This window comes from Pleurodeles waltl, chromosome 6 (assembly GCF_031143425.1).
Source record: "Pleurodeles waltl isolate 20211129_DDA chromosome 6, aPleWal1.hap1.20221129, whole genome shotgun sequence".
NCBI classification, from domain to species: Eukaryota; Metazoa; Chordata; class Amphibia; order Caudata; family Salamandridae; genus Pleurodeles; species Pleurodeles waltl.
This window is the reverse complement of record NC_090445.1, coordinates 78660733-78668481: the sequence shown is the minus strand read 5'-3', so window position 1 is coordinate 78668481 and position 7749 is coordinate 78660733. Positions and strand designations below refer to the sequence as shown.

The 7749-nt window shown below is 51.1% G+C and overlaps 1 non-coding gene across 1 annotated transcript; it reads right to left on the bottom strand.

Annotated features, from left to right (window-relative positions):
* Window positions 1-5695: 5695 nt before the first annotated feature.
* TRNAN-AUU (transfer RNA asparagine (anticodon AUU)) lies at window positions 5696-5767 on the bottom strand. The gene has a single exon. It is a non-coding gene; the product is annotated as a tRNA-Asn (tRNA).
* Between the last annotated feature and the right edge of the window lie 1982 nt (window positions 5768-7749).

Genomic DNA, 7749 nt, shown 5'->3' with positions numbered 1-7749 from the left:
GTGCTAACTACATTACCAAACACAGGCATCAAAACCCACAGCAAGTGCCGTAAAACGGCTCTTACCAATCACAGGGTGTCCAGGTTCCAACTGCCAAGTTCTAAAATCGACCAAATGGTCACTGCATGACGAATGAACAAAAAGGATCTCAGTCGAGGACCGGCGCCACCCGGATGGTCAAGTCAGAAGGAAGGGAAAAACGCTGTGGTTGCCAAGACTTGGGTCTCCTCAGGCATTGATCGTCTGCAGCGAGATTCCAATCCTTCGTCGCGACCAATCCGTTGGGCATCCGAGTCGCCGATGAGTCCCTGTTCGGGCGCCAATTTGTTGAAGTAAGCCTCAGCAAGGCCTACTAGTGGAAGGGGTTCACCTTTCTCTGCACAAAGTCCTCAGACCATGTAGGAAGAAGTTGGCACGGAAACTGGAATAAAAGACAAAAGTTTATTAACCTCATGAGGTGGTACTACAGTTCAGACAGCACCCTTGGGTAATGTCTGAAGTAGCACACTGAACTGAGAGAGCATGGTCCTTTTATACCCACGCAGGGGCTAAAAGGAGGTGGTACAATTATGGAAACAAGACTTGTATACATGTAAGGTCATGTGGAAAATGCACAGTCGACAGGTAGGAGGAGCTAACAGTTTCCAAGGACTAACAGCTGCAGACCTTACTGAGCATGTGCGAAAGTAAGAGATGCTAAATATAACTTGTCACTAGGCAGATTTCAAGAGCAGTTAACAGAAAGGTAGGACAGAGCACATGGTGAGCACATGGCAGCATGTAGCAAAGAAAATGGCTGCCATGAATACAAAATGGATTCCGCAAAATGTTTACAATAGTAACTAAATACAAGATGTCTTCTGCTAATGCTTAATCTAATCACTGCTAAATTACAACATGGATATCCCAGGAGGCCCCTTTGTTTAATTTTCTCTGCTGCTGACTCGACACATGCACCTTTCTCTTTCTCCATCTCTCGCTCTACCCCATTCTTATGTCCCCATCAGTCTCTCTGGAGCTCACTCTGGTACATACATGCATCTGTCCTCTCAACCTGTCTCTGGGCACATACTTAAATGTCCAGTAGAGAACAGTGTGAACTCTCCCTGTTTCGCGAGGTGGCAGTCAGCCTCCAGAGCAGTGGTCCGGAGGCTGCTGGAATGGCCGAGCGGTGTAAGGTGCCACATTCAGAAGCAGTATTTTCCCCGGTCCCGTGATCAAATCCCGCTGCCGACATAAAGTAGTTTTCATACCTACTTTAATCATAACACCAGCGGGGATGAGACCTTAAACTCCTCTTTTTGAAAGGATGGGGGGGGGGGGACAGGACGGACCGGAGCGGACTCCGAGCTCGCTGTAAGCACGGGTGGCTCGGGCTAGGAAAAGGCGCAGGAAAGGCTCGGCCTAGAACCGCTCCCAGCGGCGCCTCCCAGGGTGGGAAGTGCTGCGTTGTGTGGAGTCCTGTGGGAATCGTGAGGCAAACTGCAGGATGTGTGTGTGTGTAGTTTTAAGCCTCAGCGAAATATCTGAAAAAGGTGAGAGTTAATGTTAAACCCGAAAATGGAGAAGCTTTTAAAAAGCATCACACCCAACATGGGGATCTAACCCACAACCATGAGATTAAGAGTCTCATGCTCTACCGACTGAGCTAGCCGGGCTGCTGTGCCTATGTAATTTCACACACCCTCTGTGTGTTCTTTGTGAGGAAGTAGTGTGTGGTTATCCCAGGAGGCCCCTTTGTTTCATTTTCTCTGCTGCTGACTCGACACAGGCACCTTTCTCTTTCTCCATCTCTCGCTCTACCCCAGTCTTATGTCCCCATCAATCTCTCTGGAGCTCACTCTGGTTCATACATGCATCTGTCCTCTCAACCTGTCTCTGGGCACATACTTGAATGTCCAGTAGAGAACAGTGTGAACTCTCCCTGTTTCGCGAGGTGGCAGTAAGCCTCCAGAGCCATGTTCCAGAGGTTGCCAGAATGGCTGAGTGGTGTAAGGCGCCACATTCAAGAGCAGTATCTTCCCCAGTCCTGTGATCAAATTGGGCTGCCGACATAAAGTAGTTTTCATATCTACTTTAATCATAACACCAGCGGGGATGAGACCTTAAACTCCTCTTTTTGAAAGGATCGGTGGGGGGACAGGACGGACCGGAGCGGACTCCGAGCTTGCTGTAAGCACGGGCGGCTCAGGCTAGGAAAGGGCGCAGTAAAGGCTAGGCCTAGGACTGCTCCCAGCGGCGCCTCCCAGGGCGGGAAGTGCTGCGTTGTGTGGAGTCCTGTGGGAATCGTGAGGCAAACTGCAGATTGTGTTTGTGTGTGTGTGTGTAGTTTTAAGCCTCAGCAAAATATATCTGAAAATGGTGAGAGTTAATGTTAAACCCGAAAATGGAGAAGCCTTTAAAAAGCATCACACCCAACGTGGGGCACGATCCCACAACCCTGAGATTAAGAGTCTCATGCTCTACCGACAGAGCTAGCTGGGCTACTGTGGCTATGTCATTTCACACACCATCTGTGTGTTCTTTGTGAGGAAGTAGTGTGTGGTTATCCCAGGAGGCCCCTTTGTTTCATTTTCTCTGCTGCTGACTCGACACATGCACCTTTCTCTTTCTCCATCTCTCGCTCTACCCCAGTCTTATGTCCCCATCAGTCTCTCTGGAGCTCACTCTGGTACATACATGCATCTGTCCTCTCAACCTGTCTCTGGGCACAATCTTAAATGTCCAGTAGAGAACAGTGTGAACTCTCCCTGCTTTGCAAGGTGGCAGTCAGCCTCCAGAGACATGTTCCGGAGGCTGCTGGAATGGCCGAGCGGTGTAAGGCGCCACATTCAAGAGCAGTATCTTCCCCAGTCCTGTGATCAAATCCTGCTGCCAACATAATGTAGTTTTCATACCTACTTGAATCATAACACCAGCGGGGATGAGACCTTAAACTGCTCTTTTTGAAAGGATGGGGGGAGACAGGACGGACCGGAGCGGACTCCGAGCTCGCTGGAAGCACGGGTGGCTCAGGCTAGGAAAGGGCGCAGGAAAGGCTCGGCCTAGGACCGCTCCCAGCGGCGCCTCCCAGGGCGGGAAGTGCTGCGTTGTGTGGAGTCCTGAGGGAATCGTGAGGCAAACTGCAGGATGTGTGTGTGTTAGTTTTAAGCCTCAGCAAAATATCTGAAAAAGGTGTGAGTTAATGTTCAACCCGAAATTGGAGAAGCCTTAAAAAAGCATCACTCCCAACTTGGAGCTCGAACCCACGACCCTGAGATTAAGAGTCACATGCTCTACCGACTGAGCTAGCCGGGCTGCTGTGTCGATGTCATTTCACACACCCTCTGTGTGTTCTTTGTGAGGAAGTAGTGTGTGGTTATCCCAGGATGCCCCTTTGTTTCATTTTCTCTGCTGCTGACTCGACACAGGCACCTTTCTCTTTCTCCATCTCTTGCTCTACCCCAGTCTTATGTCCCCATCAGTCTCTCTGGAGCTCACTCTGGTACATACATGCATCTGTCCTCTCAACCTGTCTATGGGCACATACTTGAATGTCCAGTAGAGAACAGTGTGAACTCTCCCTGTTTCGCGAGGTGGCAGTAAGCCTCCAGAGCCGTGTTCAGGCGGCTGCCAGAATGGCCGAGGGGTGTAAGGCGCCACATTCAAGAGCAATATCTTCCCCAGTCCTGTGATCAAATCCCGCTGCCGACATAAAGTAGTTTTCATACCTACTTTAATCATAACACCAGCGGGGATGAGACCTTAAACTCCTCTTTTTGAAAGGATGGGGGGGGGGGGGAACAGGACGGACCGGAGCGGACTCCGAGCTCGCTGTAAGCACGGGCGGCTCAGGCTAGGAAAGGGCGCAGGAAAGGCTCGGCCTAGGACCGCTCTCACCGGCGCCTCCCACGGCGGGAAGTGCTGCGTTGTGTGGAGTCCTGTGGCAATCGTGAGGCAAACGGCAGAATGTGTGTGTGTGTGTGTAGTTTTAAGCCTCAGCGAAATATCTGAAAAAGGTGAGAGTTAATGTTAAACCCGAAAATGGAGAAGCCTTTAAAAAGCATCACGCCCATGTGGGGCTCGAACCCACCACCATGAGATTAAGAGTCTCATGCTCTCCTGACTGAGCTAGCTGGGCTTCTGTGCCTATGACATGTCACACACCCTCTGTGTATTCTTTGTGAGGAAGTAGTGTGTGGTTATCCCAGGAGGCCCCTTTGTTTCATTTTCTCTGCTGCTGACTCGACACAGGCACCTTTCTCTTTCTCCATCTCTCGCTCTACCCCAGTCTTATGTCCCCATCAATCTCTCTTGAGCTCACTCTGGTACCTACATGCATCTGTCCTCTTAACCTGTCTCTGGGCACATACTTAAATGTCCAGTAGAGAACAGTGTGAACTCTCCCTGTTTCGCGAGGTTGCAGTCAGCCTCCAGAGCTGTGTTCCGGAGGCTGCCGGAATGGCCGAGCGGTGTAAGGTGCCACATTCAAGAGCAGTATCTTCCCTAGTCCCGTCATGAAATCCTGCTGCCCACATCAAGTAGTTTTCATACCTACTTTAATCATAACACCCCCAGGGATGAAACCTTAAATTCCTCTTTTTGAAAGGATGGGGGGGGGACAGGACGGACCCGAGCGGACTCGGAGCTCGCTGTAAGCACGAGCGGCTCAGGCTAGGAAAGGGCGCAGGAAAGGCTCGGCCTAGGACCGCTCCCAGCGGCGCCTCCCAGGGCGGGAAGTGCTGCGTTGTGTGGAGTCCTGTGGGAATCGTGAGGCAAACAGCAGGATGTGTGTGTGTGTGTGTGTGTGTAGTTTTAAGCCTCAGCGAAATATCTGAAAAAGGTGAGAGTTAATGTTAAACCCGAAAATGGAGAAGCCTTTAAAAAGCATCACGCCCAACGTGGGGCTCGAGCCCACAACCCTGAGATTAAGAGTTGCATGCTCTACCAACTGAGCTAGCAAGGCTGCTGTGCCTATGCCATTTCACACACCCTCTGTGTGTTCTTTGTGAGGAAGTAGTGTGTGGTTATCCCAGGATGCACCTTTGTTTCATTTTCTCTGCTGCTGACTCGACACAGGCACCTTTCTCTTTCTCCATCTCTTGCTCTACCCCAGTCTTATGTCCCCATCAGTCTCTCTGGAGCTCACTCTGGTACATACATGCATCTGTCCTCTCAACCTGTCTATGGGCACATACTTGAATGTCCAGTAGAGAACAGTGTGAACTCTCCCTGTTTCGCGAGGTGGCAGTAAGCCTCCAGAGCCGTGTTCAGGCAGCTGCCAGAATGGCCGAGGGGTGTAAGGCGCCACATTCAAGAGCAATATCTTCCCCAGTCCTGTGATCAAATCCCGCTGCCGACATAAAGTAGTTTTCATACCTACTTTAATCATAACACCAGCGGGGATGAGACCTTAAACTCCTCTTTTTGAAAGGATTGGGGGGGGGGGAACAGGACGGACCGGAGCGGACTCCGAGCTCGCTGTAAGCACGGGCGGCTCAGGCTAGGAAAGGGCGCAGGAAAGGCTCGGCCTAGGACCGCTCTCACCGGCGCCTCCCACGGCGGGAAGTGCTGCGTTGTGTGGAGTCCTGTGGGAATCGTGAGGCAAACGGCAGAATGTGTGTGTGTGTGTGTAGTTTTAAGCCTCAGCGAAATATCTGAAAAAGGTGAGAGTTAATGTTAAACCCGAAAATGGAGAAGCCTTTAAAAAGCATCACGCCCATGTGGGGCTCGAACCCACCACCCTGAGATTAATAGTCTCATGCTCTACTGACTGAGCTAGCTGGGCTTCTGTGCCTATGACAAGTCACACACCCTCTGTGTATTCTTTGTGAGGAAGTAGTGTGTGGTTATCCCAGGAGGCCCCTTTGTTTCATTTTCTCTGCTGCTGACTCGACACAGGCACCTTTCTCTTTCTCCATCTCTCACTCTACCCCAGTCTTATGTCCCCATCAGTCTCTCTTGAGCTCACTCTGGTACATACATGCATCTGTCCTCTTAACCTGTCTCTGGGCACATACTTAAATGTCCAGTAGAGAACAGTGTGAACTCTCCCTGTTTCGCGAGGTTGCAGTCAGCCTCCAGAGCTGTGTTCCGGAGGCTGCCGGAATGGCCGAGCGGTGTAAGGTGCCACATTCAAGAGCAGTATCTTCCCTAGTCCCGTCATGAAATCCTGCTGCCCACATCAAGTAGTTTTCATACCTACTTTAATCATAACACCCCCAGGGATGAGACCTTAAATTCCTCTTTTTGAAAGGATGGGGGGGGGACAGGACGGACCCGAGCGGACTCGGAGCTCGCTGTAAGCACGAGCGGCTCAGGCTAGGAAAGGGCGCAGGAAAGGCTCGGCCTAGGACCGCTCCCAGCGGCACCTCCCAGGGCGGGAAGTGCTGCGTTGTGTGGAGTCCTGTGGGAATCGTGAGGCAAACAGCAGGATGTGTGTGTGTGTGTGTGTGTGTGTGTGTGTGTAGTTTTAAGCCTCAGCGAAATATCTGAAAAAGGTGAGAGTTAATGTTAAACCCGAAAATGAGGAAGCCTTTAAAAAAACATCACACCCAACATGGGGCTCGAACCCACGACCCTCAGATTAAGCGTCTCATGCTCTACCAACTGAGCTAGCCGGGGTGCTGTAATTATGTCATTTCAAACACCCTCTGTGTGTTCTTTGTGAGGAAATAGTGTGTGGTTATCCCAGGAGGCCCCTTTGTTTCATTTTCTCTGCTGCTGACTCGACACATGCACCTTTCTCTTTCTCCATCTTTCGCTCTACCCCAGTCTTATGGACCCATCAGTCTCTCTGGAGCTCACTCTGGTACATACATGCATCTGTCCTCTCATCCTGTCTCTGGGCACATACTTAAATGTCCAGTAGAGAACAGTGTGAACTCTCCCGGTTTCGTGAGGTGGCAGTCAGCCTCCGGAGTCGTGTTCCAGAGGCTGCTGGAATGGCCGAACGGTGTAAGGTGCCACATTCAAGAGCAGTATCTTCCCCAGTTCCGTAATCCAATCCCGCTGCTGACATAAAGTAGATTTCATACCTACTTTAATCATAACACCAGCGGGGATGAGACCTTAAACTGCTCTTTTTGAAAGGATGGGGGGGGGACAGGACGGACCGGAGCGGACTCCGAGCTCGCTGTAAGAACGGGCGGCTCAGGCTAGGAAAGGGCGCAGGAAAGGCTCGGCCTAGGACCGCTCCCAGCGGCGCCTCCCAGGGCGGGAAGTGCTGCGTTGTGTGGAGTCCTGTGGGAATCGTGAGGCAAACGGCAGAATGTGTGTGTGTGTAGTTTTAAGCCTCAGCAAAATATCTGAAAACGGTAAGAGTTAATGTTAAACCCGAAAATGGAGAAGCCTTTAAAAAGCATCACACCCAATATGGGGCTCGAACCCACGGCCCTGAGATTAAGAGTCTCATGCTCTACTGACTGAGCTAGCTGGGCTGCTGTGCCTATGTCATGTCACACACCCTCTGTGTATTCTTTGTGAGGAAGTAGTGTGTGGTTATCCCAGGAGGCCCCTTTGTTTCATTTTCTCTGCTGCTGACTCGACACAGGCACCTTTCTCTTTCTCCATCTCTCGCTCTACCCCAGTCTTATGTCCCCATCAGTCTCTCTTGAGCTCACTCTGGTACATACATGCATCTGTCCTCTTAACCTGTCTCTGGGCACATACTTAAATGTCCAGTAGAGAACAGTGTGAACTCTCCCTGTTTCGCAAGGTTGCAGTCAGGCTCCAGAGCTGTGTTCCGGAGGCTGCCGGAATGGCCGAGCG